This window comes from Bombus flavifrons, chromosome 8, assembly GCF_040668555.2.
Source record: "Bombus flavifrons isolate JBK064 chromosome 8, iyBomFlav1_principal, whole genome shotgun sequence".
Taxonomy (NCBI): Eukaryota; Metazoa; Arthropoda; class Insecta; order Hymenoptera; family Apidae; genus Bombus; species Bombus flavifrons.
The window spans coordinates 15,471,301-15,497,260 of record NC_138449.1 but is presented as its reverse complement, the minus strand read 5'-3'; the positions used below and the strand labels follow the sequence as shown (position 1 = coordinate 15,497,260).

The following is a 25,960-nucleotide window of genomic DNA, read 5'->3' as shown; positions in this document are numbered from 1 at the left end:
GGTGAAGTCGAACCCGCGAGTCGTCTTACCATTTAATTAAAGTCAGACTGACGTCCGATGAAGATTAATTCGATTATATTCTCGCGAGATCGAATTGATTTTATCGAAGGAGGAATAACTAAAGACGAATCTCTATATCGAATGGATCGCCTTCAGCGATTCCCCTTCTTTGCCTTCTTCTCCGGGCCTCGTTTACTTCCGGCAACAAAGCAAATCAAAGTTTGCCGGAGCAATCGGAAGATAAAAGTTGAGACGATGTAACGCGTTCTATCCAGCGACACCTTCGGGGAACAACGGCGGAGCCGGCTGAAGGGACGCTCGAGAAAGTACTTATATCCGTAATGAGCGGAGGATGGAGCGCGTGATATCGAGCGAACAGAAATGTGTGCCGGAGTGACGATACGACAGGTGTGATAAATGGTGGACCGATTGAACTGTGAAGCACGAGCAAACGACCGTTACAAGTAGCGAGGACCTATGTTCCATAGACAGAGATACGAATCTCAAAGATAAATGGAGAGAAAAGCACGTGCGAGGATAAAATTGTATAGAAGATAAAATAAACGAGTGGAAGAAATACGAAAGAAAAAAAGAAAAACGAGGAAATTTGTGGTTACGCAAGAAGAGAAGATGAGAGGCTGAAGAGGCAGAGACTGCACATCGTGCGCTACGTGCAAGTATCTTGCAAAAAGACGGACTGAACGCGAGAGATGGCGAAACGTAGCGAATACTAAGCGGCTGTAAGCGCATCTCGTACGTGTTACAATTCGTCGTTGATAAATCGTGCGAAACTCGGCAAAACTGTTTGGTTTACCACCGTGACTCTTAGTACGTTTTACCTTAAACGATAACGTTGTTATTTTAGCAACGCTGAAACTTGCTAACCAGTTCGGTTCGTATAGTTAGGAGACACGTTTCCGTGAAATCGGTGCTTAAACTTATCTCTCTTTTTGCACAGCGTTGAAGATATTTCTCGACTTGGTTCGAGCGTCTACTGCTTCTACGTCCAAACTTCTACTTTCTCCTTGTTTCGTGTCATTATCCCGAACAATTTTCTCACCCGTACACTTCTAAATCATCCTCGTGAGAAAAAGTTCAAATTCGAGCAACAGCTCGATCGATTCGATTCGAACGTAGCCTACCGCTTACGATGCTTTCCCCTCGCTTTCTACCTTACTCCGAACGATTCTCTGACGTATATTCCTAAATAATTCTGCCGGCAGAATTGGAATTCGAGCGAGAGTTGCCGTGCTTCGCGTTACCTTCGCTATCTCGAATACTTTGACTACTATAACTCCCAAGGTTTATTAATATTTTATCACGGTACATAACCCAGTTACTAGCATCTTTGCGTGGAGTCCCGGTGAAAGCGTTACACCTTGCCTATCTCCCGAAGCTCTATCAAAACTCCCTATATAACGTTCTCCTACGGCGCACTGGTAATAGCTCGGCGATAAAATCGGATGTGGATTCGCGAATCTATAAGAACGATCTATGCAGTCGTGAACGCAGTGCGCTGCTACCTGAACACGCGGTACACGCAAACCACGCGAGTGTTTGAACGAAACGGCTTTCTGTGGGACCCGATCGTAATTTACTTTGGCCAGGGAGCCGACAAAGTTTCGACGAGGGCGGTTCCATTAGCAGTGCCCTCACGTTCCACGTGTAATCCGCCAATACCGCGCGCGCGACTTTAGATTTGCCGCTAATTTACCGTCTCGCTGTACTTCCGATGTAAATGGTTCGGACGGCTCGTAACTGCCTAGACCACTACGATAACATGAACGCGGAACGTCCACGTGTAACCTCGTTCGAATCGTTACGTTGCGTCACGAGCATCATAATCTGCATGCAAACTCATTATTTCCGGCGAAAGCTGTTTCACCGTTGGTAAAAGCTGGTCGATCCTTGTAGATTGAGTCGTAATCGAAAAATTGGATGTCCCTCGGTTTAACAGCACGCAAGGAAACGAAAATAAGCGTTCGAGCAAGCGCGAATAATTGGCTTGGTCCAGTTAAAATATAAATTTCGTTACGATTTAATTCGTCAACGATTAAAGTTTAATCGATGATACCGATAATATTGGTATTGTAGAGATTTTTACTCGATTTCATTATTATTCGACTGTTTAATCATTGCTCGAAACAAGAGAGAGAGAGAGGGAGATTTCTATTCATAACTTAATGCAAATTTTCATTCCAGTTATGCTTATAAATCAAAATTAATCATACAGAGAATATTCGAGCATATTTCGTCCTCGCTCTCGTTACACCGATGAATATAAAACACTGTTTTTGCCACGAATTAAAACAGTTGATAAAGTTCGTTGGCTCGAGTATAATGCTACACGTGCGTACCATGCATATGTAATCATTTGTTCGGCTAAAATTGTTACCCCTTTATGACGATAATAATGTCAAATTATTTTGAAACGCAAGGACATACGATAGACACACAACGATAGATAGTACTTTTCCTTTTTCTCTTCATCTCTCGTCTGCTTTTGTCAAAAGAGAATAACGCGCGAGCACATTTTCGCCAAGGCATTCGCTTGTTTGTTCCATTACGCGAGATCAGCCAAGTTTCCTAGAAACAGGAGGCGTGCAAGGAAAGGGAACAAGGATCCGTGGCTTTTAATAATTTTCTTCTAAAAGGTGCCACTGCGACTCTTTCTCAAAAGTTGGTAAAAAAGGAGTAACCTTTTCGAAACGATAGCCCCGTTTCATCGTTGATATTACCACCAGGATAAAACCACTGTTACGTCGCCTAAAACATCGGCGCTGCAGCTCTCGCGACCGGGCAGCCGATGGCCTGAGTAACGTCATTACGACCCTCAATAAACCTAAGGACCAACCATAATTTTTCTCTTTCATTGTGTACATATGTACCTTCATTCAATCCGTTGTCCTGAAAGATTTCTTAAGGCTAAAAATATTTTCGACGCACATCTGGTTTTTACAGAGGTCCTTGGGTTTATTAGGCGCAATTAAAAACACGGAGAAAGCGGGTACGCACCCATTAGGAAAAACCGAACATCTATCTAATAGAACAGGCTGGGGTTTCCCATGCACAAGGTCACTCACGAACCACGTTGGTAGGAGGCTTCCTAATATACAATATTATTTTCTTCGAATAAACATTATCTATGAAGGCTACCTAAAAGCTGTATCAATCCATCGAAAGACAACACTGCGTTCACGCAACATTTTATTTTCAATTATCTCTCGATCGATTTACGCAATCAAATTCTGTTTTTTAATATTGCGACTATGGAAGAAGGATGAAAGGTTCGCTTCGTACTTCTTTCGATAGTTTTGTCTTTCAGAATTCGCAGCACGAGTTCGACAATTAATTCGACAATTCGTAAAATATTATTTTCTTCGAATAGACATTATCTACGAAGGCTACCTAAAAGCTGTATCAATCCATCGAAAGACAACATTGCGTCCACGCAACATTTTACTTTCAATTATCTGTCGATCGATTTACACAATCAAATTCTGTTTTCTAATATTATTATTGAGATATGTATAATTTTGTGTGCTACGCTAAATTAGCAGCGTAGTAGTGACACACGTATGTGAATGCGAGTATGTGGAAGTATGTGTGTGCGCGGCGTCTCGAGAACAAAAGAATGTAAACTGTTCAGTTAACAGTCTGGTATGGAAGATGGTGAGACAAAGAAAGCGCTGAGACGCGTGCAAGTGCGTATCGATGAATATCTTTGAAATCGTTTATCAAATAAATATATAACTATTTTAATATAAATTCTAAGTGTAAGCTTAGTGTTCCTATACCATTATTTCGGCAATTAAGATCCAAAATTCTCAACAATTATGACTATGAAAGAAGGATGAAAGATTCACTTCGTATTTCTTTCGATAGTTTTGTCTTTCAGAATTCGCAGCACGAGTTCGACTATTACGAATATTACTGTGTCGATTAAACATTAATATACAATATTATTTTCTTCGAATAGACATTATCTACCAAGGCTACCTAAAAGCTGTATCAACCCCTCGAAGCAACATTGCGTCCACATTTTATTTTCATTGCAACATTTTATTTTCAATTATCTGTCGATCGATTTACACAATTAAATTCTGTTTTTACATATTACGAAAGAAGGATTATTATTATTATGAAAGAAGGATGAAAGATTCACTTCGTATTTCTGTCGTTAGTGTTTCTTCCATGTGTATTCTACGATCGTATGGGAGTGAAAGATATCGAAGCAAGCATCCGTAACGTTATGCAAAACTATATCGTTCGATTGTTAATAGATCGACATGCATAATTGTAAACGGTAACAACAAGCAAACACGACACGTCAAGGGAAACTTGATTCGCGAGCACAGCTTCGAATCAAAGGATGGATCGCGTGTCTGCCACTATTACTTGTTTACCGATTGGGTAAATGCAATCCCGAATATGGTAATTGAAGCGTTAATAGATATCAGATTATCAAGCACGATACCGCTGCAAACTTTCCATGCGTGTGATTGCGTTTAATTCGTGATTCTCTGCGAGTAATTAAGCCGCACATATAGCACTCTCTGAAGTTATTTAATCGAGAATAGTTCCGATTTCACCTGCCGTTTTCATGGTTTGTTACATCAACGAGGAAATCGTGTCGAACCATTTACGCAAGAAGATTCGATCGAGTTGATTCGAATTACAAGTAGAAGAACCAACGATAGTTGTAAGATTGCTTTTGCTCGATTATCGAACTCGCCGTTGTTTTCTCACTGATCGATGATCTTATTTTGCCACGAAGGTACATTCTGAACGCAACTTTCGTGATAAACGAGAAGGCAAATTCGTCGGGACTCGAGAAATCCCGTTTTCACGATGTTCGCGAAAGATTTTGCTCGTTATCTGTCCGTTCGTGTCCGGTTAATCTAACTGTAATAAAATAATCGCCGTTTCGCTCAGTCTTTAATCCACTTAATTGCTTCGTTCAAAGCTGCACGTCTAAATTAGACTCTCCTTGAAAGCAGCTCGACCAACACACCGCTATCATAATACGGAATAATTGAACGATCTACTACGCGTTAAACCTCGTTTGTTACTGTTCCAATATTTGACTAGTGTGTTTCGAATTCCTAGACAATTTAACGCGAATTTAACGCAGGAAGGTTATTGACGGAAGACTCGTTGAAGTTGATCGAACAAAACGGTCCATGAATTAAACATAAATACGAATATTCCACCGTAATGCAGAAAACGTTCGTGATAAACTTTTATGAATAAATTATGCAAAACGTTTATTTATCTACGTTAAAATAATCACACTAACTAATAACGTAGAGTTTAATATTTTAATGGTCACAGATAATTCGGCCACGCATCGATCTTTCCTTTAAATTCCTCTTACGAACCTACACGAAAACGAGCCTAGAATTTAAAACAAGATTCAAAGTATTTTAAGGATGTTCTCTACAATCGAGATCGAACGGGCCAAAGGAAAAATTCACCGATGCCAAGAAAACGTTGGTTGCGGAAAATTTCAGCGAGTCCCGATGGAACCAGACGTTCTTCGTCGCTCGACATTTATGACGCGCGAAATGTTAATTAAGTCGATGGAAGAGAAACTTTTCTGTCCCAAAGGTTCCGCTCGAACGCGCTACGACTCGCGAAATAGAGAAAACCATGAGAATAGAAAGGGTGAAAACGACCGGGGAACGAGTTCAAAAATTGGCCCGTGCAGACGCGCGTTCGGTTTCAGCCGATAACGCGGCTCTTCGTCGAAAATATGTGGCTATAAACGGTTTTTTCTCAAACCGAACGAATCCAGTTAGTTTTTATTGGCATTTTCGTCAGAGGATCGAACAATAAAATTAAGCGAATTAAATTCACGAAACGGTGCCACTTCGTTGGTTTTCCGCGCGAACATCGAACGGTGTTTTCAAACGAAAAGAATCGCCTCTAAGTATAACGCGTTCCGTGTTAACTTTCCATTTACTCCACATGTTGAATAACATGTTGTTACACATCGTTACCACTATAAACGGTTTCTTCTCAAACCGAACGAATCCAGTTAGTTTTTATTGGCATTTTCGTCAGAGGATCGAACAATAAAATTAGGCGAATTAAATTCACGAAACGGTGCCACTTCGTTGGTTTTCCGCGCGAACATCGAACGGTGTTTTCAAACGAAAAGAATCGTCTCCAAGTATAACGCGTTCCGTGTTAACTTTCCATGTACTCCACATGTTGAATAACATGTTGTTACACATCGTTACCACTAAAAACGGTTTCTTCTCAAACCGAACGAATCCAGTTAGTTTTTATTGGCATTTTCGTCAGAGGATCGAACAATAAAATTAAGCGAATTAAATTCACGAAACGGTGCCACTTCGTTGGTTTTCCGCGCGAACATCGAACGGTGTTTTCAAACGAAAAGAATCGTCTCCAAGTATAACGCGTTCCGTGTTAACTTTCCATGTACTCCACATGTTGAATAACATGTTGTTACACATCGTTACCACTATAAACGGTTTCTTCTCAAACCGAACGAATCCAGTTAGTTTTTATTGGCATTTTCGTCAGAGGATCGAACAATAAAATTAAGCGAATTAAGTTCACGAAACGGTGCCACTTCATTGTTTTTCCGCGCGAACATCGAACGGTGTTTTCAAACGAAAAGAATCGTCTCTAAGTATAACGCGTTCCGTGTTAACTTTCCATTTACTCCACATGTTGAATAACATGTTGTTACACATCGTTACCACTATAAACGGTTTCTTCTCAAACCGAACGAATCCAGTTAGTTTTTATTGGCATTTTCGTCAGAGGATCGAACAATAAAATTAAGCGAATTAAGTTCACGAAACGGTGCCACTTCGTTGTTTTTCCGCGCGAACATCGAACGGTGTTTTCAAACGAAAAGAATCGTCTCCAAGTATAACGCGTTCCGTGTTAACTTTCCATTTACTCCACATGTTGAATAACATGTTGTTACACATCGTTACCACGTGGTTCTAACACCTAACTAGCGATTATAGTAATTCGAGCCTTCAACTATGTTCTAGAATATCGCGAGGAATTGTCCAATTTTTAAGGAGGTTAATTTCTGGAAAGAAAAATTCTACGACGTCTGCGGTAACTTCTCGGTCAGAATGGCGAGACACTCGGAAGAATTTCCTTCTATCGTCCGATATGCTTCCATCTTTTAACGTCTTACTCCATTTTCGCCAGACGTTTCTCGATCTTTCTTTCTCTCGAAATTTCACAGATTCTATAGGATTAATAGGAAGATCCCCGGACAATGCGATTTCAATACAGTCGGTCGTCCTAAGAACTTTGATGGAGTGTTACGCATCCAACGTCGCGTCTCATAGATAGAGCAAGTCGTCCCCGGAAGGTGCAATTATCCCGGGATTAAAGAGGAGCTTTGACAACTAAAACTTTCTCACGATCATTTTCTCGTTCACCCACCGCGCATCACCGATTCCTTCCATTTTCAATTTCCGCGGACAACCGCTAACATCACTTTTACTCGGCATCTTGCTTCTTCAGTTACGAATCGATCGCCAACCGAACGAAAGATCCATTCGCGAAGCTCGCTCGATCAACTTCTCGTTTTATCGTCGATCTCAATCCTTCGCACTCTGAATTTTATTTCAATTTCGTTACCAGCAGGTCGCAACGCTTTTAAGTGTTTTATTTGAGATTTACTTTAACCAAGAAATAAGACAATTTAAATAAATAAAGGAAGAAACGAATTCACTCAAATACCAATTTTATTCGCACTATTGTTGTATTGTGTAATTTTTAAGCGTGCGATATATCTTGGAACAATTTCCAGGATGCAATCCTGGTTTTCTCTCGCGCGTTTCACAAGAAAAGGTGGGACTGAAAGAATGTCGAGTGGGATTCGACAAAGGAGCCGCTGAGATAAAAAGCTGTTGTCGACTCACACTCGACATAGGAGTGTTAAGGGTTAAAGCCTTCGACAGGTCGTGGATTTTTGTAAGATCCGATGAAATCGTCGTCGGTTGTACGCAGAAATAATGGAAACGATGAAAATAAGAGCACGAACGATGCAAACGATTCATAACGGGTGCAGATCGTAATCAAGGCTAATTGCAAGTTTGTGGAAAACTAGCAGGAAACAGGTCCTGTATGGGAACATTTTGTTGGAATAATTATATACTATTTTGTTCGATAGTATTTTCGGATGATAAGGCGCGTTCTGCGTACAATGAATAATACAATGCGAAATTGGTGGAATTAGCATGGAAATGTATCGCATAGTAGGAAATCGGAATGTTCAAAGCTCGTCTGAATTTTTCATCTATTGCGCAAACATCGGTCGTATATTCGGCGAATGAATTGCACGAGCAGCTATTATGCTTGATCCTAGTCGACGATAACAATTGTTACGCGAGAAGTTTTCGACAGCAATGCGAAATATAGCTGGCAACATAATGAATAATGAATCACGAGAGGGATGCAGATCGCAGACAATTATAAATCATCTGATTTATATTGGCTCCGTCAGTTGCGACGTTTTCCAAGCTCCCAGCAATCGAATTTCCTTAATTTTACTTAACGCAGAGAACGAACTGTCTCTCCATTGCGAACGTTGTTTCAAACCGATAAATCTTGTTTATTATTTCCTACATGACCATTATACCGATTGACAAGTTCGATGGGAAAGCGATACGATTTTATCTTTTTCTTTTTTAATGAGATATGCTGAGATATGTGTAATTTTCTGTGCTGGACTGAGTTAAATACGTAGTAGAGATACTTGTATGTGGGGAGCACGAGGTGGCTACGGGTTTTCAGGGCGTAGGACCACGCCCTGGGAAACCCCGATGAATCTGATGTTCTCCTATAGCCGGACGGTGACTGGTCGGCGCCTTTGGCCCCCGCCAGTTTGCCGATCAGGTGCGGAGAACCTAGGAGAAGTTGGTGGGCCCGTATCCGCCAAGACCACTCACCTCACCTTCTTGTGGGGCTCCCCGTCACCCTGCACCGGCCTTGACCGGGGAGGCGCGGGACGTCGCACACGGCGGGGGGACGCGCCCGCGGGGGATCCCGACTCCGCGCTACTTCCGGCTCCCGGTAAAAGGAAGAAGAGGGGCGTGAGGCGCGGGACGGATACCGACACCGATACCGACGCCGAGGCTGTCACCTTGGCCGCCGCCGCCGCCGCCGCCGCCGCCGCCGCCGCCGCCGCCGCCTCTACCATCCGCGGCGGTGCCGACGGCGGCGACGACATGCGGAGGGACGAAATGAGGACCGGACCGGTCGGCAAACAAGCGACCGGGAAAGAATCGGAACCGACCCACGATCGGGAAGAGGAGGACGTCGCATGCCTGCGAAGGAGGGTGCGTTTTCTGGAGGAAGAGGTCAGTCGTCTCCAAGAAACGGTGGAACGGCTGACCAAGGATCGCGCGGAGAGGACAGCCAAAGTTGGTAACAACGACGGCAAAGGACAAGAGGTGGGGATCACCTCTACGAGAAGGACGAAAGAAAATGCTCCTCGGGCCCCAGCGGGAATGGCCATGGGTCCCCCTCCCCCACCTCCCCCACACCCCTGGTTAGCGTCGCGCCGTCTCTGCTGTCCCGACGGGTCGGGGAGTAATACACGTGATGCACGTAAAACGCTTACCGAGGGAGTTGGAGCCCGGAATCGAGGGTCACCGAGGAAGAACTGGCCGGGGCCGTCGAGAGGATCGGAGCGCGGAAAGCTCCGGGTCCTGATGGAGTCCCGGCCCGCCTGTGGAGGGACGTCGCCGGGGTCTTGGCCCCGAGACTAATGCGTCTGTTCGACGGATGCCTGTCTCGAGGTGAATTCCCCACTTCGTGGAAGTGGGGGCGGATGGTCCTACTGCCGAAGCCGGGGCGCTCTCCGGACTCGCCTTCTGCCTTCCGGCCGGTGTGCTTTTTGGACGAGGCGGGCAAGCTGCTGGAGAGAGTGGTAGCTGCCCGCCTGGAGTCGCATTTGTCCCGGAGCGTGCCCGGGTTGCACGATGGCCAGTTCGGTTTCCGGAGGGGGCGGTCTACGACCGACGCTGTCGCCCGTGTCCGCTCCCTTGTCGAGGGGGCCGGACGGCGTGGTTACGTGGCGTTGGCCGTATCGCTGGACGTGGTCAACGCCTTCAACAGCATCCCGTGGGACAGAATATGCCGGGCCCTCGAATTTCATCGGGTACCCGCGTATCTGCGGGATGTGGTCCGGGCTTTCCTCCGGGACCGGAGTATCGTCTACACCGTCCGGGGAGGGGGGGGGGGTGACCGGGAGGACTGTACACCGCGGGGTCCCGCAAGGTTCGGTGTTGGGCCCGTTGCTGTGGAACATCGCGTACGACGCGGTGCTTCGGACGCCGATGCCTCCGAACTCGGCGCTGGCGTGCTACGCCGACGACACGTTGGTGCTAGTCTGGGGCACGGCATGGGGTAGAACCGTCCGCCTGGCAGAGCTGGCGGTGGCCGCGTGGTCGCCGAAATCAAGCGATTGGGACTGCGGGTGTCCCCTGAGAAGTCCGAGGCAATGTGGTTTTGCCGCAAGGCCGATCACGGGACGCCCCCAGCGGGTTACCGCCTGAGGTTGGAAGGGACTGAGATCGGGGTCGGAACCATCATGAAGTATCTGGGCCTGACCCTCGACAGCCACTGGACCTTCGGCGTTCACTTCGAGCACCTGACGCCGTCTGTTGAGGCGACGGCGAACGCCTTAGGACGTCTGCTGCCTCGGCTGGGCGGGCCCGACGTCGGAGTGCGCCGGCTGTACGCCGGCGTGGTGCGATCGAGGCCCCTCTACGGGGCTCCGGTCTGGGCGGAGGACCTGATGACCAATCGTCGCAGTCTCCTAGTGGTCAAGAGGCTGCACAGGACGGTGGCCATCAGGGTAGTAAAAAAAAAGAAAAAAAGAGATACTTGTATGTGAATGTCGGTGTGTGGAGGTATGTGTGTGCGCGGCGTCCCAAAAAACAGATGACTGTAAACTAGTCAGTCGGTTAAGGGTCGGTTAAGAGTCGAGTATGGAAGAAAGTGCTGAGACGCGTGCAAGTATGTATCGATGAATATATAAGGAATCGTCCATGAAATAAATATATTACTATTTTAATATGAATCGTTAGTGTAAATTTAGTGTTCCTATAACATTATCTCGGCTCCAAAGATCCACAATTCTCAACAAGATAAATACAGTTCTTTTATTAGGTTCTAACGTTAATTTTCATAATATAATTGTTTTGTAATTACATAAAAGTAGTATGTGTAGTATCGTGGACAAAAAGGCCTAAGAGATATCGGGTAAACCATAAACAATGCCGCGAGAGCCGAGGCGCCGTCGGGCCCATCAACGTGTGGTCGGTCCTTCGATTGAACAGTTTCGTAGAAAAGGCCCAAGTGACCCTGGCCGTGAGTGTTTGCGGGTCTAAGAAAAGACAAAGGGATGCTAGAACAGGCAGTGTCAGTGGAGAAGCGAGAGAGTGGGAATCGAGAAGTCAGAGAGCGCGAGTTGCGTTGTCGAGATAGTGTTGCTAGTGTAACATCAAGCAAATCTCAATGCACAACAGAGACCAGACCACACACCGAGGGCGAGATAGCATGCAGATGTCTACGCATCCTTACTGCGTATTACTAAAAATTCTCAATGCGAGAATTGATTGTAAATTTTAATAAATAAAAGAAAATCCTTACTGCGTACCCTCTAATGAGGGTGACTATTGTCTCTATTGACTCTATTAAGGGTGAAGACTATTGTCTTAAGGACCCACCAATAAATCTTGGCATTTTCATAGTTAAGGCCCTTCAGACCAAACAAGTATCTTTTGTTTCAGGTTTCCTTTACATTTATTGTTTGCTACGGATCTTTTTTTTATTTATTAGTATTTACAATTGTTAGAATTTAATCTTGTAATTAAAATTAATAATCTGTGGAAGACACAATGTTTGTGTTGAAATAATATAATGTGATATTTATTAAACAATTATTACAGTGAATATAAGTGTTGCGGAATGTAGACAGTTGGCTAGTTATTCACAGACTGACTTGCTTAGTGACCCATGGCCCTTGAAAAGGTTTAAAACCCTACTCTCTATGCAGTAATGAGTGTGACCTGTGTGGGTGTCTGTGTGGCGTCACATGTGCCACAGAACCTTCTAGTAGCTTCTCGACGTGCCCATCGAGAATGTTCCATCCATATCCTTACGCTTCTTCCGCCGAATTCTCGAAAGAGGATGCACGTGCTAGCCGGCGTGGTACATCTCACGAACGCGCACTAGTGGGGATAGCGCCGGACAACGAAGGAAAGAATCTGTACGATCAATCACCTCATCTGTATGCGATTGATATCGTTGTATTCCAACAACGATCGATCCTCGCATTGAGAATTTTCAGTAACTTTTTTCTGGCGTGGCGCAGTGACATGGCTAAATATTTATAATAAGTTTGCCACGGATTGACACGGGAAGTTAGTTTTCCTCGCGTTTGGTATCTTCCGTTAGCAACTTTCTCTCGAGGGCGGCTAAAACCTTTGCTGCTCCACCAACCTTCTTATTATCCAATCGGAAGCTGTGTCTACTGCCCTCATTTTCCTAACCAAAATTGTCACCAACAAATCCGATGATCCCGTGTCCTTAGACACACCCATCCCTAGCTTTCCTCAGACACAGGATCGTCAGTAAAACTTCACTCAGTCTCTATCTTTAGAATAGTCAACACCTTTTACCCAGCTTCTACCCTTAGACCGGTCGCGTACTTAGCGTATCAGTGTAACTAGGTTTTACATAAAGTTGTTGCAGTGTATTGTGATTTATGTGTGTTGATTCAGTGTATATTCCATTGCGATTGCTGAATTCCTAATAAAGTTTAATAAAGGCAAAATTGATAGTTGTGTTACGACCCAGCTATTTTATTTTATCCCTCAACTTTACGTGACACCAGCGTTGTCGTGAGAGTGTGATCGTGAGAGAGCGTTGGATCCGTTGTGACGAGAGTTGCGAATTTACTATTGAGTTGTCTAAATTATAGCACGTTATTGTGATTAGTTCACGTTAAACAAGCATCGCTCTTCTGTTTAATCTACATCTGTACAATCCAGTTATTGTAAATAAATCATCATCGATAACAATATTTTATTTCCCATACTACAGTATCTACTACGAAACGATACAAAAATACCTTGATCCGATTAATTATTACGTAAATGCTACAATAAATGTAGCAGCGTGCAAATATTCGTATAGCCAGTATAACATGCGCATTTATTTAGTGAATTGAATTTAGCGAATATTATAAATGTTCAAAGTTCCAATGTAGAGAACCGTCAGAAACGTCCTCCGAGTATTCGACTTAACACGCAGTTGCTGAAATTCAAGATTTTCTCATCTGTATCACATGCTCCCTGAACCCTTCAATTAATTCATCTAAACGACCATCAAATCCTCTTTGCATAATCCTTGCAATCAGAACTGAAGCAGCTATTACTCTCGTTCCCTATCCCAGACCAAATATCAATCTGCGAAACGCGAACACGATTACGAACACAACCGAGCACGATATCGCGTGCAACGATAACGACTTCCGGTTAGAAGCAAAGTGCAAGGTGCGTAAGCTTTCAGAATTTGGCTATAAATTTACGATACTGTAGCGTCGAAAATAAAACGTCCCCTTTTCTCGGCTACGCTTGCTGCGCGATATCAATGTAAACGTAAACGAAACGTTATGATTGCCATGTTCGATCGATCGATCGCGGTTTTCCATTGATCGCGCGGAACGACGTAGGATGATACCGAACGCTAGCTTTCGAAAGTCTTTTACAGCCGTACAACTATTTGACAAATTACAACGAGAGCGTAGCCAATTAAACATTGCGGACGGTTGCGCGGTACTGGCGTTGATTTATCGCCCTGAAATAAATATATTTGTTCGTTCATAATGATGAACCCATCGTGGTGTTTGCCATGGAAAACAAGGGAAAGGCAGTGTGATAGACGAGGAGAGTGTGAAAGAAAGTAATCCGGTTAATCGCAACAATGCGTCCTAAGCGGGCGAGACGTTGTTTCTAAGGACGTTTCATTGACATAATCTGTTCGAGTGACAAACTTCCAGACTATCTCTATACTCGTGTCTACGATTGACTCGATAATGAGTGTCCGGAGGAAGTAACGAGGAAACTACGGGGACGAATTTTAAAGAGTGAGTAGTGGCTGAGCCGAATCTGGTCTCTCTGTTTAGCCGACTCGTTCGAAACAGTCGGCGATTTTCATCGGATCGTTTGGAATTCATTTCCTCTGAAGGGAGGAAAAAAAGAAAAACTTTCTGTTTATTCGGTATCCCTCTGTTTTCCTCGGTTTTTCCTCCGGAAACGTTCCGTCCCTCTTTTAGAAAGAGGGATACGCGCTCCTAAAAAATTATGGAACGTCCCGTTATTACCAGCGCTACGAGGTAACAAGATTTTTAGTATTTATGTGCTCGAATCAAGATGTCTTGGCAGATGTACAACGCCATCGTGAATTCCTCTCTCTCTTTTCCTCTCTTCCTCTCTCTCCGCTCTATCTACGGGTAAAAGTTGGCTGCGGAGGTGACACGCGGAATTTGTTAAAAGTACGGTAAATCACGTAGCCAGCAGCTGAAACATCCTTCCAAACTTCTGACGGACATTATAAACTGCGCAAAACAACCGCAATTCCCTGTCGCGAGACACAGATGTTCAGACGTCCTGGTCTTATCACGCAGCGTCGCAAAAATGAACTTTCGTGTTTCGATACACTGGCGATCCTGTATTCTGCACTTTGCCGACTTTACGAGACTTTCATCGTCACAGGATCTTTCTCTACCTCGCGAAGAATCCAATGACAAATGTAAATCATAGGAAACAAGGCGACGAAGTGGAGATTCAGCAGAAATTCATGATTCGCCGCGTGGAAACGATATTCAGGGAATATTTTCAAAATTCAGAATAGAAACGACTGTTTAGAGATAGTAAAGCGAGATTTAGCAGTTTTGTAGCTGTGTACACTGCCGTTCATATGTTTCCTGCAAATTCCGCACAATTTTTTAATTCCGTGTAAATTTCGCACAACGTTTAGTTTCGTACGAGGGGTGACAGTCTGTTTAAACGATTAACCGGCCATGATTTTGCAGTTAGGCGAGACGATTATATGATAATCAGTAAAAGCTGTTTCTCTAAATAACGAGAGAAGTATAATGAATTGAGAATTATACGTATTTATCCTCGCAATTCCTTAAATTTAAATCTCATCGAAAAGCTTCGTTTGAAACAGCTGCAACACACGGAGAACTTACCTAAAATTTCAACCAAAATGTGGAATTACTTAAGAACGAATACGATAGAAAAATTAATAATATTTCTAGAGGATGGTGGTTGAATCGTGTGGTTCAAACGACGAGATAACTCGACGTTGAAACCGTCAAATATATTTTAAAGTAATTAATAAATACAAGAGAATGTTCGCTAAGACGCTCAGTACTAACTGATTCGCAAAAGACTGTGTATCGATCGCTAATAAAATCGCTCGAGGCCGAGACTGAGAAACTGGTCACCTTACGATTGCGCTCGTTTATTTATAATGATCGGAGGAGTATCGGAAAATTGAAATTTGACTTTGTTCGACGGTTGCACGTAGCGGCAACATTGTTTTGCCTGGAGTTTATTTATTATTAGATTATGTATGTCCTAACGATGTTGATACTCCGAGGTAAAATAACAACATGATTCGAATTGTCGTGTAGCTCGTGTGCTACGTATTTCATTAAATCAATAATAGCGAGAATTGGTTAAAGTAATCGTAAATACAGATGAGACCTTTATTATAACGTCGAACCTATGAATCCCTTATTTGACTTCTGTAAGATTCCATCGTTTCTATGCATCTTTCCACAAGATTCAAATCAGATAATAATTTTGCACTAGTTTTCTAATCGTTGCGAGAATAATCTCACTGTCTGCAAATGTCCTACCAATTACAAACAGATACGTACGGGGAATTTGCAAATAGTGTTATCGTTTTCGAGTAATCCTGTACCAAACACAGTGAGAGGTTCTGCAGGTCGGTCTGAACCTAAAGTTCAGGTCCTTACGACCTCGTGGATTTAATACGGACATTCAGACATAAAACACGCGGTTGCTAAACATGGGAAAAGCAGCACGTTCGTGCAAGAGAAATCTTCTGCACAAGATTGGTAACCCAGGTCAGACAAATCCGTTCTGTTATGGTCCGCGAGAGCGATATACCGACGTCGTAAAATCGGTTCGGAGTTACGGTTTACATGTTTCGAGGATCGAAATTTTTACTATTACTATTTTACGCTCTCCCTATATCGCTTATACCAAGTACACTGAATTTCACGTCCACCTTTATATCATTGAAACGGTTTTTGCTCTAATGGAAGAGGTAGCAAACGAAGAGTAACTTTTTAAAGACTCTTTTTTTTTATTTATTATTATTTATAATCAATTCTCGCATTGAGAATTTTCAGTAATTTTTTCTGGCACGGCGCAGTGACATGGCTAATTATTTATAATAAGCTAATACTTATTATAGATAAGTATAATTTATAAGTATGTATTATAAATAAGTAAATATTAATTAATTTAGATAACTAATTGAATCTAGCGTTTAGGTCTAGCGGGTAGTGTCTCTTCAGCCTGCGGATCTGGTCCGACGTATCAAGTAGTCCAGTAATTAGGGGGTTTCGATGTTTGTTGACTCTTTTGCTATATCTGTCGCCATATTTTGCTATTTCCTCTTTGACTGTTTTCTATCCTAACCCTTTTTTTTATTTATTTATTAAAATTTACAATCAATTCTAGCATTGAGAATTTTCAGTAATTTTTTCTGGCACGGCGCAGTGACATGGCTAATTATTTATAATAAGTTAATACTTATTATAGATAAGCATAATTGATAAGTATGTATTGTAAATAAGTAAATATTAATTAATTTAGATAACTAATTGAATGTAGCGTTTAGGTCTAGCGGGTAGTGTCTCTTCAGCCTGCGGATCTGGTCCGACGTATCAAGTAGTCCAGTAATTAGGGGGTTTCGATGTTCGTTGACTCTTTTGCTATATCTGTTGCTATATTTTGCTATTTCCTCTTTGACTGTGGGTATCTTGAGGTCGCGATGTATTAGTTCGTTGGTGACATACCAGGTTGCATTTATAATGGATCTTAGCGTTTTCGATTGGAAGCGTCGAAGTATTTCAATGTTGGAATTATTACTTGCTGTTCCCCATAATTGGATTCCGTATGTCCAGACAGGTTTTATTACGGTCTTATAGAGGGTAATTTTATTCTGTGTGCTTCTTGAAGACATTAGGGCGAAAGACCGTGTTGAAAAAAAACGCGTAAATGTTTGAAGTAGAAAAGTGGAGAAGTTTTCAAGAATATGGAGAAAATCAAAAATTCTGTACGTATAATTCTGGTTTTGTAAGAAACGCGTCCCTGTAATACTCGAGACTCTCGGAAGTGAAATCAATCGATTCCACTTTTCGTCAAAATCTCGATTTCATTATTCGCGTGAATATTGAATTTCCAAGAAAACGGATTACCTATTTCCGTAAATTGACTTATCACGAGAACATGATATAAATAGTAATAAATTTGAAAAGAAGAAATTCCAGAATTATTTCTAATATCTATATCATTTTTATCTCTATCATCCCTATTTCTATTTTATTTCATCTTCGCAACCTCGTTAATCGTCTTTCTAATTTACAGAGTTACTCGCTATGGTTTGCGAACGATGTTGTTTCATGTTGTTTTGTAGCTTGATGATCGACGTTTATTTTAAACGCGCGTTCCACTCTGCATTTTGCAACACTCCATTGAAGGATTTTCTCAATGTGTCGTTTGTGTCTTTCTCCTCTCTAGTCTCGATGATCTTTGATGTTGTTCAAAGGATGACAATTATGTAATACGTTAATTATGCTGCGACTCGTGCGATGTTGCAGTGTGTAGCCTTAATAGCGAAAGGTCCGTGAGGCGTGAGATAAGCTCGCGTAATCAAAGCATTCCATTTCACGTAACCTGGCGTGATATGGCATGGCATGGCGTGACGCGGCCAAGTATGTTTCTGCATTCATGCACTTTTGAACGTACTCCCTTGTTCCTTGAGGGTCACACAACCTCCGAGCACGATAAAGGGGTTAGAAATTTTCAAGGACTGCTCGAAACTTTTCAAATTCCGGCCAGTTTCTTGCCTGGCAATAAACGTCCCACTAAAGGGATAATTGCGAATCCCGAGCTTCCGTTAATCGTAACTCGAAGCCCACGATTTATAACGAAAAACGTTTCGTTTATAGAAAAAAGAGGAAGAAAAATTTCTTTGACTATCGATTTAATAAACACAGTGAGGCTGATACGGTTTCGTTTAACTCGAATCCTCGTCCATCGAGATAAAATACTAATCGCAAGGTTCAAGGCTGAAAAGAGAAAGATTTCTTATTGTTAGTCTTTCGAAGATTTCTTTTCCCGCTGGTAACGAGATTGCGCTCTATTCGAATATTTAGATTAAGATTAATTTGTAAATTATTTAGACGAAGAAGTAATATTCGACCTGAATCGATCAAACCCTCGGAGGGTTCATCGAAGAACGTTTGAATACGACGAACGAGAATTACTTAGGGAAATTAGTTGATTAACAAGACAGGAACTTTGACGCTATGCTTCGGTTACGATATAACGTAACACGTAATAAATCATTCCGATAAATCTTTCCGATGATCTTAAAACATCCTTTATAGGTGTTGCAGCCCTCGACCCGTGAACGAAATCGCTATAAAAATTCATGCGCGATTGACACCGTTGTTTAACGTAATTTTAGATAACGCTTACATAATCTATCGCAGCTGTTTGCATGCTCGTGTGAAAACCCGTACTGGACTCGGCCAGTTTGCTAATTATCGCATAATCTAAAGCGAGCAACTCGCGTGCAAAGCGAAACTGGCTTAATGAGTCCCCCGAGAAAAGTAGGAAAGAATCAAGGACGATCGTTGGATCGAACACTGACAACTTGGCTCTGACATTTTCGTTGCTCGAGACGAACAAAACCCCCGTGTTTCATCGCGATTCTCCATCATCTTTTTTCCATGTTATCTCTCGAAAAACCTAACTGTTCGACTAAAGAGGAAGAAAAGACACGATCGAATCTTCTTTTGACCATGGCGAAGTATCGAGACGAGACGAAGAAGCCCGGAAACAACGTCGAGGAGGACGATTTAACGTTACTGAGAATCTGATTTTGTGCGAACGAACGAACTGTGAGATTCGAATTTCCACGAAATGCCGGTTTCGAGTTCGAACGGTCCATTTGTACCGCGGAAAAGTTTTCCTAAATCTCCTAAGGAATCGGCTAGACTCGGTTTCCTTCGCTCTCTTTCCGCACGCAGTCGCGATAAATTTCGTTATCGGAAATGTACAGAAACTTTCCAACAACTTTCAAATTACCGTCTTACTTCCGGCAATCAACAGTCGTCGGATTATTACACGAACGTTCTTCCACCGAGAAAAGTATATCAGTATAAACTTAGTTCTGTGTAATTTGTATAAATTAACTTGTCACGCACTTCTACGTTCGTTTAACGATAATTTAAGTGTCTTATGAGATAACAATTTTCTATCGCCGTTAAAAAGAGAAACGTGTAACGCCAAAACATGGATTACAAAACATTTAAAGTTGAATCTGTTACGGGCTTTCAATTTCCGCAGTTGAATCTCGCTTTTTTTAATAAACGAGGAGACTTCCAACCGTCTGTCTGCAACCTTATTTTTCCTGACGTCGTTTGCATACTGGGTTGTTCGAGTTCATGCGGTCTTTTTCTAGGTTTCTGTGTTCTAAAAAAATCCAAAAAAAATTCTTGATAGCTGCTGAAAGTTTGTAGAATATCATCCGATAACATTTATCGCTATGTGTTACCTTGATTTTCTGAAAAATGTGGAAAAAATGGAAAATTACTTGAAACTGCTTAATTTTCTGGTTAACAACGAGACGCAAATGTTCTAACAAATTCTCCCAAGAGATTCGAATAAAATTACGCGTACAAATAATTCTTTTGTTTCTTCCTCAAAGTCGAGAAATTTATCAACGACCAGAGATATAGGAAAAATGCTAGAAAATCCCGTATTCCTTTACTTATAATCGAATAATCGAAAGAAGGGAATATCATCGGCTCGTTTACTTTCACGCCTATTTATATGGCGTAAATCATAAAGTGACGCACGAAAGAGGAAACGAACGAAACAGTCGCGTACAATGGCAGTTGGAGAACTTGGATCTTCACGGACGGAAGGAACATCATACTTCGTGAATTTTCTAGCGACGTGACTTTTATGAAACGTTTACGTTCGAAGGATACGCGGGCGAAACGTTACACGCCGCGACGCGAACCATAATCTTTTCTTTTCTTCTTCTTGACGACACCGGTTTCTCCTTTTACAATTACGCGACGCCGGAACAGCCAACGCTGGCATTGCTCGTACTCTCTCGCCCGTGAAAGCACTCGCCGACAGTGCAGGCGAATTGTGTATTCTTCGGCCGCGACTCGTCCAACGCACGCGAATTTTTTACGGCAGGCCGAGAAAGGTGGAAAAATGGTACTTTCGTGTTTCGAGTCTGCACTCTATATTCTTTTGCACTTCCATTTAAACGTACTCGTTATTTTCGTCAAGAAGATGACTTCCTCTTCGGTATTTTATTATACAGGTCGATAAGTTTAGAAAGACCGTGTATACACAGCAATTCGTTATCTGTGTGTCTCGTTACCTCTACGTCACTTATATCTCGGTCAGAGTTCCGTCTCGCTGCGATCTGACTTACAAATCGGTCTGCCTTTCGATATTACGCGAAACGCAAAGAAATTTGCCGCGACTCGTCGACCAGAGACGATACGTTTTCCAAATAACCAGGCTGCATGGAGGAAGAATCCGCGGAAGAATGGAAGAAGCTTTGTCAGTTACACTGCGCAGGCTTTAATACACTGATCTTCTAGGAGTGGCTTCTCCCTTGTGTTATGTCTATTATGAGGATTTTATTTCATTTTTCTCTTCTTTTCTCTTACCACGCAAAATCACGAGAAGAGAAGACGAGGAAGAAATAGCAGCGATACCGCGGCAGAGTCGCCGCTTGCCGCCAACCAGAAACCAACTCGTTTGTCGACGATTCAGTTTCTAAGAAGATCGATACGATGCCATCGATTTTATTGAAAAATAATACCAGTCGAACGGCGTGTATTGTGAAAGGACGTTTACGCGGAAGCGATCCGTCGTCACTTTCTTCGTCGGAACGACCCCCGACCTGCCTGATCTTATACACATATTTTCTTTAAAAACTCAATTTATCCCCATCGTACCGTCCTATTCCAGGCTCCTTTTCCTTCTCTTCTTCTTTCCTCCTCCTCCTCCTCCTCCTCCTCCCCCTATTACTTCTTCGAGTTTAATCCCAGGGAAAAGGATATTAAATCAGATAAGCGGCGTCTCGCGGGAAAATGAAAAGTCGACGAATCAAAAAACGGAAGATGAAGACGGGAATCAGAAACGAGAATTAGAATGCATCGAGGACAAAAATGGGGCAAGGCTTGAGGGGTGCGCATACGCTCATTCACAGAGCAGGCGTACGTGTACACGTAGAGGAGGCCTTTCTCGACCCTCGAATAGACAAAGAGGAGTAAAATAGCAGGCGAAACGAAGAAAGATGGTGTGCACGTTGACCCGTTCGTGGTTTCTTTATTGCTTTTTGCGATAAAGCTCACGCTAAAGATCAACCTTGAAGCAGTTCTTCGTCCTCGCGAATAGCGAGAATTATAATGTGGTGGACGTTCGTCGGATAGTAAAAAAAGATTTGTTAAATTCCATCGTTCGTTCGTTCTCGCTAGGTTAAGACAGGATTATCGAATCGAGCTCAAGCAATTCGACGCGCGATTCGCCAAAGATTACCGACAATTTCGAAACGATCTACAGGGTGGTTGGTAACTGGTGGTACAAGCGGAAAGGGGATGTTTCTACGCGAAAAAAAAGTCGAAAATATAGAATAGAAATTTAAAAATTTAAAAATTTAAAAATTTAAAAATTTAAAAATTTAAAAGTTTAAAAGTTTAAAAATTTAAAAATTTAAAAATTTAAAAGTTTAAAAATTTAAAAATTTAAAAAATAACGTCAATAGAGACAACGATCAACAGTGAGATCCGTTATAACGAGACGCGATAAAGTGCGCGCGTACCGAGCGAAAATTCAAAGTCGATTTTCTCAAAAACAAAGCCTCAAACGAAAAATTTGTATTCTATATTTTCGACTTCTTTTTTCGCGTAGAATCACCCCCTTTCCGCTTGTACCACCAGTTACCAAGCACCCTGTATATTTGAAGATCTATCGAGCTCGTGATCAACGTTGTAATAAACAATAAAATATATCGCGTACATTGACAACTAGATTATTCGAATCGTTTTCTTGTTCTCGATATTTTTCTCTCGCGCCACCTGAAAGGTACACGATATTTTCTCACCTTTTCGTTGTTACGTCTGTTGAGATATGTGTAATTTTCTATGCTGCACTGGGTCAAATGCGTAGTAGAGATGCTTGTATGTGAGTGTCGGTGTGCGGAGGTATGTGTGTGCACGGCGTCCCGAAAAACAGATGACTGTAAACTAGTCAGTCGGTTAAGAGTCGGGTATGGAAGAAAGTGCTGAGACGCGTGCAAATATGTATCGATGAATATATAAGGAATCGTCCATGTTACGTCGGGCGACACTCTACCTAGACCAGGCCACACACCGCAGACAAGATGGCAACCAGATGTCCGCTCACCTTTACTGCGTACCCTCAATATTCTCAAGTACCCTCCATAAATCTCAGCAATTAGTCGAGATCCTTCGAACCGAATTTCTTTGCATTGTTTCCTAAAGTTTATTGCCCACCAGGGGTTGACACGGGAAAGTTTTCGTTCCTCACGTATGAGGCCTCCCACCAACGACTTTATCTCAAGGGCGGTGAGCATCCTTCCTCACCTACCACCATAGCAAATAACCAATTAACAACGAAGCCTATTTCCCTCACTCTATTAGCCAAAATCGTCACCAACAAATCCGATGGTCCCGTGCGCTAGACACACCCATCCTTAGTTTTCCTCCGTCACAGCTTCATCGCCGAAGCTCACTGATTTTCTCTTCTTCAAACCGTCAACATCTTGTAAACCGGGTTTACACCGCAGATCAGTCAACTATTAACTTGTACATTCGCATCAGTGTAATCATTTCTCTACAAAGTTGTTGGAATAAATATAAAGTTATACCTGTTGAATCAGTGTAACTACTCAATTAAACCACCCCTATTATCCTAACCGAAATAGGGGATCGATCATTTCGTGGCGTCGATTATCTAATCGTAACGGGAATTTACGACTCCCGTTGACGTGCTTCCTCGCGATCGCGTCTCTCCGCGAGTGATCGAACAGTCCGTGAAATAAATATATTACTATTTTAATATGAATCGTTAGTGTAAATTTAGTGTTCCTATAACATTATCTCGGCTCCAAAGATTCATAATTCTCAACAACGTCAAAGACCAACGGTGTCTCGCGATATACACCGAGTTTGTCTATTCGGTACAAAATTCAAAACTGAATTGTTTAGACGTTGAATCTTGCGTAGCTCGAATAACTTGCACGTCGCTATAGTGGCAAACCGGCAAATCGAAAGATCTACAAACTCGTAGAGCACATTAATTTCCTGTTCTTTCGTGCTCGTTCGAGGCTGCTATAACTTAAGATGCAAATCCCCTGGATGGTTCGCCCATTCCTCTAATCCTAATTCGCCATCCTGACGGCTAATTAATACGGTCGCCATTTGTCACAGTCGCGATAAACCATTTCGCGAATCGCCATTGTTTCGAAGTCGACGTCGACGTCGACGTCTCTATACACATCGTGGGCGCTGTTTAAAGCAGACGTCTGTTATTTCGTATAGACAAATCGAAACCAGCGTAAACTTATGGACGCCTTTACGAAGGTGGAATCTTTACGAAGACAATCGACCGCACGGCTACATTTTCCACCGGCGATATCGTAATTCAACAACGATCGGCCCGTTAATAAAGTAACAATAAACGTCGGACCTGCACCACGGAGAGCACCACCGACAGCAGTTCGAGCAGTCCTGGGTTTGTCTTTGTCGCCGAGGCAATCGATAGAGCTTAATTGACTCGAACATGAGAGAGCATTCGTACGTTCAACGTTACATCGACTCCGTCGGTGAATCGGGTCACGGTTTCGACTGTTCCGAAATTTTCGAAGGCCGTTAGTCGAGCCACGTTAAGAGAAACTCGATCGTGTGGTTACCGCTACTATTTCGTCCAGCCTTTGTACAAAAAAATATATATATTTCAAGAGGAAATCGATCGTTAGCGTTCAAGAAAGCTGAAAGCTCTCGACAAATTTTCGGCTCGTTGTTGTTACTCCTTCCGATTAACCTTATTGTCGCGTGTAAATTATTCCTATAAATTTAATTGGCAATTGAATATTTACGCTACCGATCACAAGTGCGTTGTACCAGATATAAAGATAAAAGAGCGGAACTAACGTAAAGAAAAGAAAGGAAATAACTGAACGAGAGAAACAGCGAGAAATTGCGAGTCGCTCGTTTTCCTTACTTTGCCATTTCTAATGTTAACGTGTATAACGTTCGCCAAAGCGACTCTCAAGAACTCGTTGGAAGCTGTGTAATATCGAAAACGGGATAATCGAAATGACACGGAGGTGTTAGAAGAAAGGTATTGTACGCGAAACATAGATAAACGATTGACTACACAATGGGCTGGATAAAGGGGTTACCGTGAAGAGTGTTTCGCGTTTTATATCATCCAATATGCACCGCCCCCGTGCCTCCCGCATTATACACGCTCCAAGTGACGAATTAAACCTCCAATTACAACTTCGATTAATGACCACCGTTGCGGCTGGATAACAGCAGAATTTTTCAAACCGAACACCGAGCAGCAAACGAATTTTTTTTTTGTTTGAAACGTTCATCGTGTTAGTGGCTGCGTTTTCCGCTGCAACGAGATGAAATAACTCCCGGTGATTAATCATCTCGTTAAAAAACTTGCAGCCATGGGATTGAACACACGCGATGCACCAGCATCACCACCGAGTGTCCGTCCTTTCGTATCGATACACCAATTCCCGTTACGCGCACGTTAGAAAGATGTACGCAGAGTATTTCTGGTTATCGTCGCGTGTCCAGAATTCTGGCTCGAAGCATCTTGACTACTTTAATGGCATTAAGTGATTCGTTGAAACAATTGGAAGGTAACGAGGCGGAACTATGGTTTGAAATTGTTCGAAATTCAACAGAGATATAACTTTCAATGGAAGGATTGTTTTACGGTAATTTTCCTCTCTATTTCCTTTTCTCGGTTGGCGAACGTAGACGTTATAATAGAATCGCACAATTTATGACCTTTCCCACAGGCTTAATAGAAAGTAGGTGTCGCGATATTTTATAGGTTCAGTGACACGCTGATCGGCGATAAATTACACAATCCATCAAGCAGCTACTCGCAACGAAAGCAAAACAACGACGCGTATTTGCTGGTTGGAAAATTATTTTAAAGACCTTGGTACGCGTGGCGATCGCGACGAACCTGTTTGAACATCGTGAAACTTAAAATCGTACGGTTCACGTATTTCCAATATATTTGTACCGCGAATACGTTCGTACGCTGCGACGTTATATATTCATTTGTTGCGTATAAATACTCGCCCCAGATGCTTCTCGTGAAAAATTCCTTGAAAAATGCAAACAAAAGTCGATGAAATGCCCCAAAAATACCCACGTGCGATTCCATCGACTGACTAAATGTAGGAATTTTCGCGTATCAACGATGACACCGATAACGCGGAATATGCGATATCATCGAATCAGCCGCGATAAAATACGCTCGATAGAAAGAATCGATAGCTTTTTAGATGCGAAAATCGTAAA

General features: G+C 42.6%; 1 protein-coding gene across 1 annotated transcript in view; it reads right to left on the bottom strand.

Moving 5' to 3' along the window:
- Oct-TyrR (Octopamine-Tyramine receptor) overlaps nucleotides 1-25,960 on the bottom strand; it is a 63,870-nt gene that overhangs the window by 11,986 nt on the left and 25,924 nt on the right. The window lies entirely within an intron of this gene.